This window comes from Octopus bimaculoides, chromosome 8 (assembly GCF_001194135.2).
Source record: "Octopus bimaculoides isolate UCB-OBI-ISO-001 chromosome 8, ASM119413v2, whole genome shotgun sequence".
NCBI lineage: Eukaryota > Metazoa > Mollusca > Cephalopoda > Octopoda > Octopodidae > Octopus > Octopus bimaculoides.
In genome coordinates this window covers 90,808,878-90,818,481 of record NC_068988.1, presented here as the reverse complement: position 1 = coordinate 90,818,481, position 9,604 = coordinate 90,808,878, and the positions used below count along the sequence as shown (strand labels likewise).

General features: G+C 36.7%; 1 protein-coding gene across 5 annotated transcripts in view; it reads left to right on the top strand.

Annotated features, from left to right (window-relative positions):
- Positions 1-9,604, top strand: part of LOC106878555 (TLC domain-containing protein 4-B) — a 78,029-nt gene that overhangs the window by 36,395 nt on the left and 32,030 nt on the right. For 3 of the 5 annotated variants that reach the window (XM_052970250.1, XM_052970247.1, XM_052970249.1), the window contains one exon: positions 3,934-3,961. The gene's annotated coding sequence lies outside the window, so the exon portion shown is untranslated. Of the gene's footprint in view, positions 1-2,019; positions 2,161-3,933; positions 3,962-9,604 lie in introns of all 5 variants that reach the window. The other 2 variants (XM_052970248.1, XM_052970251.1) reach the window with 1 other exon arrangement.

The following is a 9,604-nucleotide window of genomic DNA, read 5'->3' as shown; positions in this document are numbered from 1 at the left end:
CTCTCTCTCTCTCTCTCTCTCTCTCTCTCTCTCTCTCTCTCTCTCTCTCTCTCTCTCTCTCTCTCTTTTATCTTTTACTCATTTCAATCATTAGACTGTGGTCATGATAAAGATAAGCATCACCATCATTTAATATCCATATTCCCAACTGGCATCAGTTAGATGGTTTGACAGGATCTGATGGATCCAAAGACTACATCATGTTCCAATATCTGCTTTGGTGGTAGCTTCTACAGTTGGATGCCCTTCTTAACACCAGCCTCTATCCAATTGCTTCCCTTTCATATGGTTTTCTGTATTTCCTTAACTATCTGACCCTTTCACTGCAAAATTAAATTACATGGTTTATCCAGTAACGCTGTTAAATATCTCCCCCAAAATAGAATTAGTATTTTCTGCAAGTGATATTGCCTCAATAAACTTGACATATCTCAACAAAGATTAATTTCAAACATGACTTTCCTCAACAAAACATTGATTGGTATTTAAAACTGCTTACTGCAATTTAGGATAATGAAATTTTGAGTGGATATATCTGCTTTCTGTAGTAAAAGGGTTAACTGTAAAACGAAATTAAAAAGGCAAAAAACTAAAATTGAATCTATCATCATTTTTGAGTATTTTAAATGACTACAACCACTCTATCATAATGCCGATTACTCTTATCTAATATTAAAATATAACATTTAACGAAGATCATATAGTTGTCACTTGCATAATCTGATTAGTTATCCTTATCACTTCTCTCTCTAATGTTCTTGCAGACATAAAAACTGCATTACGCAAATTTTATAATGAATGGGGACAATTTTAATTAAACTGGGAAAATAAAAAAAAAAAAAAGGAAAAAAACTAGAATTTTGTTTTAGAGAAAAAATTCATGAAGACCAATTGAAATGTTTTAGCTTTCTACTTCTCTGCATAAATTTTACAATAATGATCAATTTGATCATCTAAACCTTGGCAAACAAGCATATTCTTCTGTCAACATTTGGTTTCTGTATTAAGTAATCAGTGTTTGGTCAATTATGTCTCAAAAAAATTCATCAATATCTTTCACTGTTATAGCCATTGAGTTGTTTTCTGTTTCTTCATTTTCTATTACTTCTTGCTCTTCGTTTGCCTGTTGATATCAGTTTCAATGAGGTCATCGCTGAAGTCTTTTAAATGTTAAGCCAATAATTCACAAACATCTAATTCAACATCCTGGCGGCCAAAGGTAGAGATTTCATCAATGGTTTTGTTTGTTAGATATTTAGCAAAACATTTTGCCAGACTGCTCTCCTGCATCTGGCAGCTGGTTATCATTTCTTCCTATGGTTCATATATATTTTTAACCTTTTTAATACCAGCCTACCTGAGACTTTCGCCTGGTTCTATGATACAAACTCTTTGTTTTTAAGTGATCTGAATTAAAACCTTTCAAAATTTCTTGTTAATCTGTGTTCTAGGCTTAATAATAATAACAGTTATTTGACTAAATTCCTCATTATTTTCGAAATTATTTGAAACAAAAACAGTGCATTTCAACAGAAATATAGGAGTGGAGAGAGTATTAAATGCTTATTTAATCTTAATTTTTTTTCCAAAATTTATATCTCCAGTTGTAACTTCACTTGTGAAAAAATTCTTCGAATATAGCACTTTGTGAATGTTGCTGTTGTTGCTTGATCCATAGGCTGTAACACCAGGATGATTATTGTTGATAATAAGACCTTAGGTAGTGTGCTGGTAGAATTGTTAGCATTGCAGTCAAAATACTTAATGTTATTTTGTCTGTCTTTACCTCCTGAGTTCAAATTACACTGAGGTCAACATTACTTTCCATCCTTTCAGAGTTGATAAAATAAGTACCAGTTGAACACAGGTCGATATAATTGATGTACTTTTCCCTGAAATTGTTGGCCTTGTGCCAAAATTTGAAACTAGTAATACTAGTAATGAAACCTGCTTGTTAGTACAAAAACCATGGAAATAAATTAATTATCAGCTTTCTAAGCTAAATGATTTTTCTTGCAGTAACTTGCAACTTATGGACAAAAACGTGTGACCTCCGAACAAGACTCTTGTGATCCATGTCTTCTTTTTATATTTGATTCCCAAGCCAACTGGAAGAATTTGTCTGTTGCATCCCTTTTTAAAGGGGTTTATTTCTCAAAAGTAAGCATCAGTTTTAATTTGAAGTCCCATCAGTATTACCTCCCAGTAAAAAGGTCAAAGAATTTTTTGATGCTTTATAAGTAGGTTATTTTTGCCAAAAATAATTCTCAATTACATTTTCTTCCAGAAATGGCTGGATTTGTTCACACTGAAGATTCTATGAACACCATATTTATTTACTCCAATACTTTTCTTTCATTCATCAAAGCATAATCATTGCTGTGTGGTAAGCAGTTTTGCTTCCAAACCACACAGATCCCAGTTCAATCTCACTGTGTGGCATCTTGGGCAAGTATCTTCTGCTATAGCTCCAGGCTGACCAAAACCTTGTGAATAGATTCGGTAGATGGAAACTAAGAAAAAGCTTCCTGTGGTAGATAAAATAATTACCAGTTAAGTGCTAGGGCCAGTATAGTCAACTACATCTCTCAAAATTTGCAACTATTTGCCTGTATTAGAACATGAGGTGGCCAGGTGTCACATTTCATAGTAGTGAGTGTAGTTGACTAATTATGACCCCAGTGGTTAGGGTGTAGCAATCATGATCAAGCGACCGTGATTTTGATTTCCTGTCCAGGAGCAAAAACACTCCTGATGTTACTTTACAGTCACTTCAACAACTGATGTGTGGCAGACTGTGCACCTGTACTGACAATGTCAATTTGATGGAGAGAGTGAGCTAATGTACAGCACACCCATTTGATCACTATAGACAGATACTCTGTGCTGGTTGTACTGCAAGAAACTACAAATCCCTCAGCTATTGTCTATGATAGGAGAGTGTATGATATATCACTGGTACTTAATTTATTGAATCTCAGAGCAAATACTTGGCTTAATTAAATCAAGTTCGCATCACCCAAAATGTATGACCTCTTAATGTTAGAAAATAATTTTTGTTAACAGTCGTGCTCTAAACCAAATGTTTGCAGTTCAAGTTTTATTAAAGCATCTATTGTTGTTTAACACAATTTTTCATCTATCTATGAATTCATTTTCCAATGTATTTTTCCCTTTGAAAGACAGTTGCATGTTATTAGGTGGAGATTTACTTGTTATGTCTAGCATTTTGAGTAGCCACATAGAAACTTGCTTTATCTCCTGTGTGTATAGTAATACATACTGGAAGTAATTTGGTCAACTACCTTCAATATAATCACCAAAATTTCAGGAGTGATGTTGTAGCCTTCATCAGTAGGAGAAGGCAATGTGAAATGTGATGTGGTGACTTTTATCAGCATTAGTGAATCTAGTAAAAGGGAGGTAAGCAAGGTTGAGGAATCTAATTTCATAAGAGACTATGGAAAAGTTTTGTCTTTGAAATGGGATACTATTGGTTTGCCGAAGAAGCCTCTATATAGTTGCTCAAAATGCTAGAAGTAGTAACCAAATTTCTCTCTCTCTCTCTCTCAAATCACAGTTAAAAAGGAAGGACACATTCATAATGTAGTCTTTGATGTATTCCAAAAGGGCAGGGTAGTCACTACTGGAACATTCTTGATCACAAGACAATTAGATCAAGGCTGACTTGAGGCTAAACAACTGCAATTACTACTAATTCTTTGGTCACTAAACTGAGACAGTAAGTACTTTGTGAGAAAAGTCAAGTCTTTACAATACTGCTGTAACACACACACATACAGTTATTTATATTTTTACACCAAATCAATAAAAATGGCAGAGTCACTTATTTTTTTATTATTTTTAGAATTTTCTCTCCAAATATATTTACCTTTTCTCTAACTCATTTCTGTTTTTTTTTTTAATTTTCAGATGTGAAAAATAATTAGAAAAATAACTGGTAAGTTATTTGTTTTTTGTTTTAAATAATTTTGGCTTCATCATGAATTATTGTTTTAAGTCTATTAATATGTAATGTTCCAAGGTTTGCTGTGTGTGTATGATGTTGTTGCTCTTTATATTGTTATAAACTACTGCAATTTTAATTCAAAGTAAGTGAACATCACTTCAAAGTGGGAGCTTGCTACTTCAAAATGAGGTTTACAATTTCAAAATGAAACTTTGTCACTTCAAAGTGAGATTAAACACTGAATGATTTACTTAATAGGAAATACATCTAATCACCATTTAAAAGAGTCTTTTGTGGTCAATCTAATAATCCTACCTCATTTCCCTTCCCCAAGACGATTAATGGGTCATTTATCGTAAAGTATACAAATAGTTATACAGTACATCATCAACCGCATCATGGCATTTGCCACCTTTTTGGTAATGCTTTTCATTTTCCTGTTTTTATTCTGTTTACAGTCTACAAATTAAAGGTCCTTATTTGATCTTTAATCATAGCAGAATATAAACTGACCATGAGTGAAATTGGATTTTGACATTTGTATTCCTGAAACTGCTATGCAGGGAAATAACTCATTTCATTTTTGTTCTCATACATAGTTTGATTTTGTGTGTTTCAAATATAGTGGGTGTTTTGTTTATAATATGAGGCATGGCTGTGTAGTAACAAGTTTACTTCTCAACCGCATTGTTCTGAGTTCAGTCCTACTATATGGCACCTTGGGTAAATAACTGAGTTTGGTAGACAGAAACTGAAAGAAGCCTGTTGTATATCTATGTTTGCATGCATGTGTGTGTGTGTGTGTGTGTGTGTGTGTGTGTGTGTGTGTGTGTGTGTGTCACTATCTCCTTGCCTTGACATCACATGGCAGTTGTAAAAGAATGTTATGATGGTGACATTGTGCAAGTGGTGTCCTTCATTTCCGATCTTCCATGAAAACATGTTAGGTTAGCAGGCCCATGGTACATGCTATCAAGTCATACTTGTATGCAAATGGCAGCTATACACCACTTCTAGCACCCATCACTCACCATGTACCAATGGAATTGCTTTCTACATCATGACTTGAGTTCTAGAAGTGGTAACCAAATCTCCATTGAATCAAACTACACCCTGTTGTCATAATAAAGGACACATCAGGTATTCTAGTTCAGCATACGCTATTTCTAAAAGAAAAAATAAGATGAGATGGTTGGGGCTGGATTGCCTTTGATACTGGTTCCATTTGATCAGAACCAAAACTAACTGAGAGATAAGCAGCAACAGCTACCTACCTCCATCACCACCAAAGTATTGAGCCAGTGAACAAGTTTTTTTAATGGTGACTCAACCTGCTAAAAATAACCATTAAAGCTCTCTTAAATCACACCACACTGTTGAAAAATAAGGGTCATAATGTATTCCTTGATACACTTTCAGATATAAAAACAAGTTGATCAGTGCTTTTTATCTACTCTGTTGGGTTGATGACTTCAGTCTCCAGTCTGTTATCTCTGAAACTATTGAAGATAGCAAATCCATATTTTGTTATCAAGGAACAACATGTTAAAAAATCCTTCCCTCACTCATTTTGCTTTCCTTTCTAAGTCAAATTACCTGGTTTGAATACATGACTTGTCGGCACAGTATGGCCAAATGGTTAAGAAGTTCATTTTGCTACCAAAAGGTCCTGAGTTCACTCCTACTGCATGCTTGCAAGGATTAGATGGTCTGACAAGATCCAATGAGCCAAAGGACTGTGTCAAGCTCCATTGTCTCTTTTGGCATGGTTTCTATGGCTGGATGCCCTTCTTAATACCAGCCACTTTATAAAGTGTCCAACTACTTTGCAAAGTGTCAGTGTGGCCATCCACTTTATTTACTAGAAATAACAGGCATATTTCCTCAGAATTAAACCCTACTATCTTTAAAAAGAACAACACCTATATTGTAGACCTTATGTACAAAAAATAAAACAAAAAGATCTGGTTGGTCATAGTTGGACTATTTTTTATCACATTTACTCAACCAGGACTGACCTGAGGCTAAACAACACCATAACACACATTTTGCTATGCACATACATGCTCTTTGCTCTATAATGGCACTGAATTAGAAAGCAAGAATTTAGACTGCCTTCATGACACTATATTCAGTATAGTTCGGAACTTCAGTCACTAAAGGGGTAATAAAATATAAAGCATTGCTGAAAGGCACGAGAACCTCTGTTTACCTAGTGTCAAAATATTTACTGAGTTATACACTGAATTGTATGCATTTTGTAATTCATTGTAAATAACATAATGTATTGTAAATCATAAATGTTTTATAATTAATATTGATAGTTTTAGTTTGGTTGGGTATGCTTGTCTTTCCTTCTTACACAGCTGTTACTAACTCTAGGTACCTCTACGAATTCAAGTACCGGTAACTGTAGGGACTTTTGCACAGTTGTCAGTAACTATTAGTTGTTCTACACACATAGATGTCAGTAATTACAGGCATATCTCAACTTGGGTCACTCTGAGTTAACATCTTTCATAACTTTATGCTATATTTTTTTTTAAGATGGACAAAATAAACCTCAACTCCAGTTGATTTATCCAGTCTCAGCAACATAGTTAAAAACATGAAGATTACAAAAAACACCTAAAAAAAACAAGTACTGAAGAGGAAAATCAAATAAAATACATGTGCAAAAATATATATACAAACCATTTATTAACCCTGTAGCATTGAAACTGCCCGAATGCAGTCCTAATATTCTACTTGTTTTATGTTCAAGTAGGAGTCCAAGGAGCAAGATGTCATTATTCCCTTCTCCTTTGTAGAGTCACACCTAGAGTAATGCTGCCCCCTGTGGTCTCCCCACACCAAACCAAATCAAACATTATGAGAATGGAGTCACCCCTGAGAGCATTCACTAAAACAATTAAGGACAGGATTGATCTTGATTATTGGGACTGCCTTATAACATTGAATCTTTATTCTCTTCAACATCACCATGAGCGCTACATCATTTGCACAATGTGAAGAATATACCACAACATTACCAAAACAACCTTAACATTAGATTCAGAATTCGTCCAAGTTTGGGGCCATGTGCTATATGTCCGCTACACAATTCGGACTCACAACATATAAATTTACTGCAACACAATTTCTTTTCTTCAACAGGCCCTTCTCTACTTAACATTATCCCAAAACAAATCAAAGAAAAAGATCCCATCACCCTCGAGCAAAACCTGGACAAATTTCTTCAAGGGTTACCAAATAAGCCACCCTTACCTGTTAACAACTCCTTACTTGCATGGGCCATGATAACACAAAACTTAACTTCGAAATGACTTAAAAGATCCTATCAAGGGGTGCTATTAAGTTAGACATAGTCTGGGCCGATCTTGACCAAAATATATCTCAGTTATATCCAGCCTCTCACACCGACCCTACAATGTTATTCTGAAAGTAAGTAATCACATAATTGAAATCTCAAAGCCACAAGATAATGTAGGATTAATTTGGAACAGTATGAATAAATAGGCATTACATTTGACATGGTGAAGGCATATGACTCAGTGGTTAGAGCATTGGGCTCACAATCATGAGGTGTAGTGAGTTTGATTCCTGGACTAGGTTGTGTGTTGTGGTCTTGAGCAAGACATTTTATTTCATATTGCTCCAGTTCACTCAGCTGTAGAAATGAGTTGTGATATCACTGGTGCCAAGTTATATTAGCGTTTGCCTTTCCCTTGGATAATATTGGTGGTATGAAGAGAGGAGGCTGGTATGCATAGGCGACGGCTACTCTTCCATAAACAACCTTGTCCAGTTATGTGCCTTGGAGGGGAACTTTCTAGGTGCAATCCCATGGTCATTCATGACCAAAGGGGTCTTTACCTTTTTACATTTGATAGTGTAATCTGCATACTAAAAGGTTAAAACAGATATAAGGTTATGAACTGGCTCCTGTGCAGGTGGCACGTAAAATACACCATTTCGAGCGTGGCCGTTGCCAGTACCTCCTGACTGGCCTTCGTGCCGGTGGCATGTAAAAGCACTCACTACACTCTCTGAGTGGTTGGCATTAGGAATGGCATCCAGCTGTAGAAACTCTGCCAAATCAGATTGGAGCCTGGTGTAGCCATCTGGTTTTCACCAGTCCTCAGTCAAATCGTCCAACCCATGCTAGCATGGAAAGCGGACGTTAAACGACGATGATGATGATGATGAATTTTTTTTTTTAATGTCTTTCCTTGTTGTTTTTCAAGTTGTCACATGTCTTGGAATCAATTAATGACCTAAGTTGAGGTGTTCCTGTATTGGTATTAGTACACAGGCATCAACGATTATAGGCACCCCTACATGTGCACACACTCAGGTACTAATAACTGTAGGTACTTTTTTTATATGTTAGTACCAATAACTCTAGACGCCTCTTAACATACAGGTACCAATAACTATAGATATTATTATTACTTTACAGGTGTCAGTAACAGTAAGTTCATTTACACACTACACTAGTACCACTCTACTGCTTCCATACAGGTTTGCAGAAATGGTGACAATCAGTCAATAGTGTGTGTGTGTGTGTCTGATTCCCCCCCCTCCCTCTCTGTCTTTTGTTTTCTCATTGTCTTTCTCTCCTATGTATCTGTGTGAATGTATCAGATGTGTTTATCGATTAATTGTGATGGTGGTTGTGGATGGTGGATGGCATATTGTGTGGTGCTATGTACAAGTAGTGGTAGCATGGACGTTGTAGCTGTGTGTGTGTGTGTGTGTGTGTGTGGTGAAATCAAAGGTATTGGTTTCTGACAATAAAATACATTCTCTACCCTTCTCTTTCACACATTTACTCACTGTTTCTCTCTTCCTCCCTCCTGCTATCCCTCTGGGTAATTCATCTCCTCCTTCAGCCCCCCCCCTTCTCTCATTCACTCACCTCTCTCTCTCTTTCTCCCCCCTCTCAATCAACTCTTTCTTCTTCCCTTTCAGATTTCTCTCTCTCTCTCTCTCTTCTGTCACTCAGCTCTCCTTACATGCCTCCCCCCTCTAACCTCTCCTCACACTCCTCCCTATCTCACTCAGCTCCTTACATTCCTCCTCCTCTCACTCAGCTCTCTTCACACTCCTCCTCCTCTCACTCAGCTCTCTCCTTCATTCAAAACTCCCCCCCTCTCTCTCTCTGTCTCACTCAAATCTCTTTTCTTTCTCTCTGATTCTACTCTCTATCTCTTCTTCCTCCCTTCTTTTCTCCTCCTACTCTCTCTTAGCTTCCCCTCCTCCTTCTTGCTTCTCTTTGCCCCTCTTTTGTCACTCAGCCCTCCTTTGCTCTTTCTTCCTTACTCTCAATACTTCCACCAACTCATCAAGATCTGTGTCCCTCCATCTCTATTAAATGTGACCTAATTCTGACTCAGGTAACAACACTGGCAAGTGATGAGGGGTGTGGTGTATCAAGTAGTGAAGTGCTTGCGCGCGCGCGCGCGCACACACACACACACACACACACACACACATGCATGCATACATGTGAACATATAGGCTGACACAGTCAAACAGGTCAGCAGGCACACATTCACCACACACACACACACGTTAACATATAGGCCTTCTCTCTCTCTCTCTCTCTCTCTCTCTCTCTCTCTCTCTCTC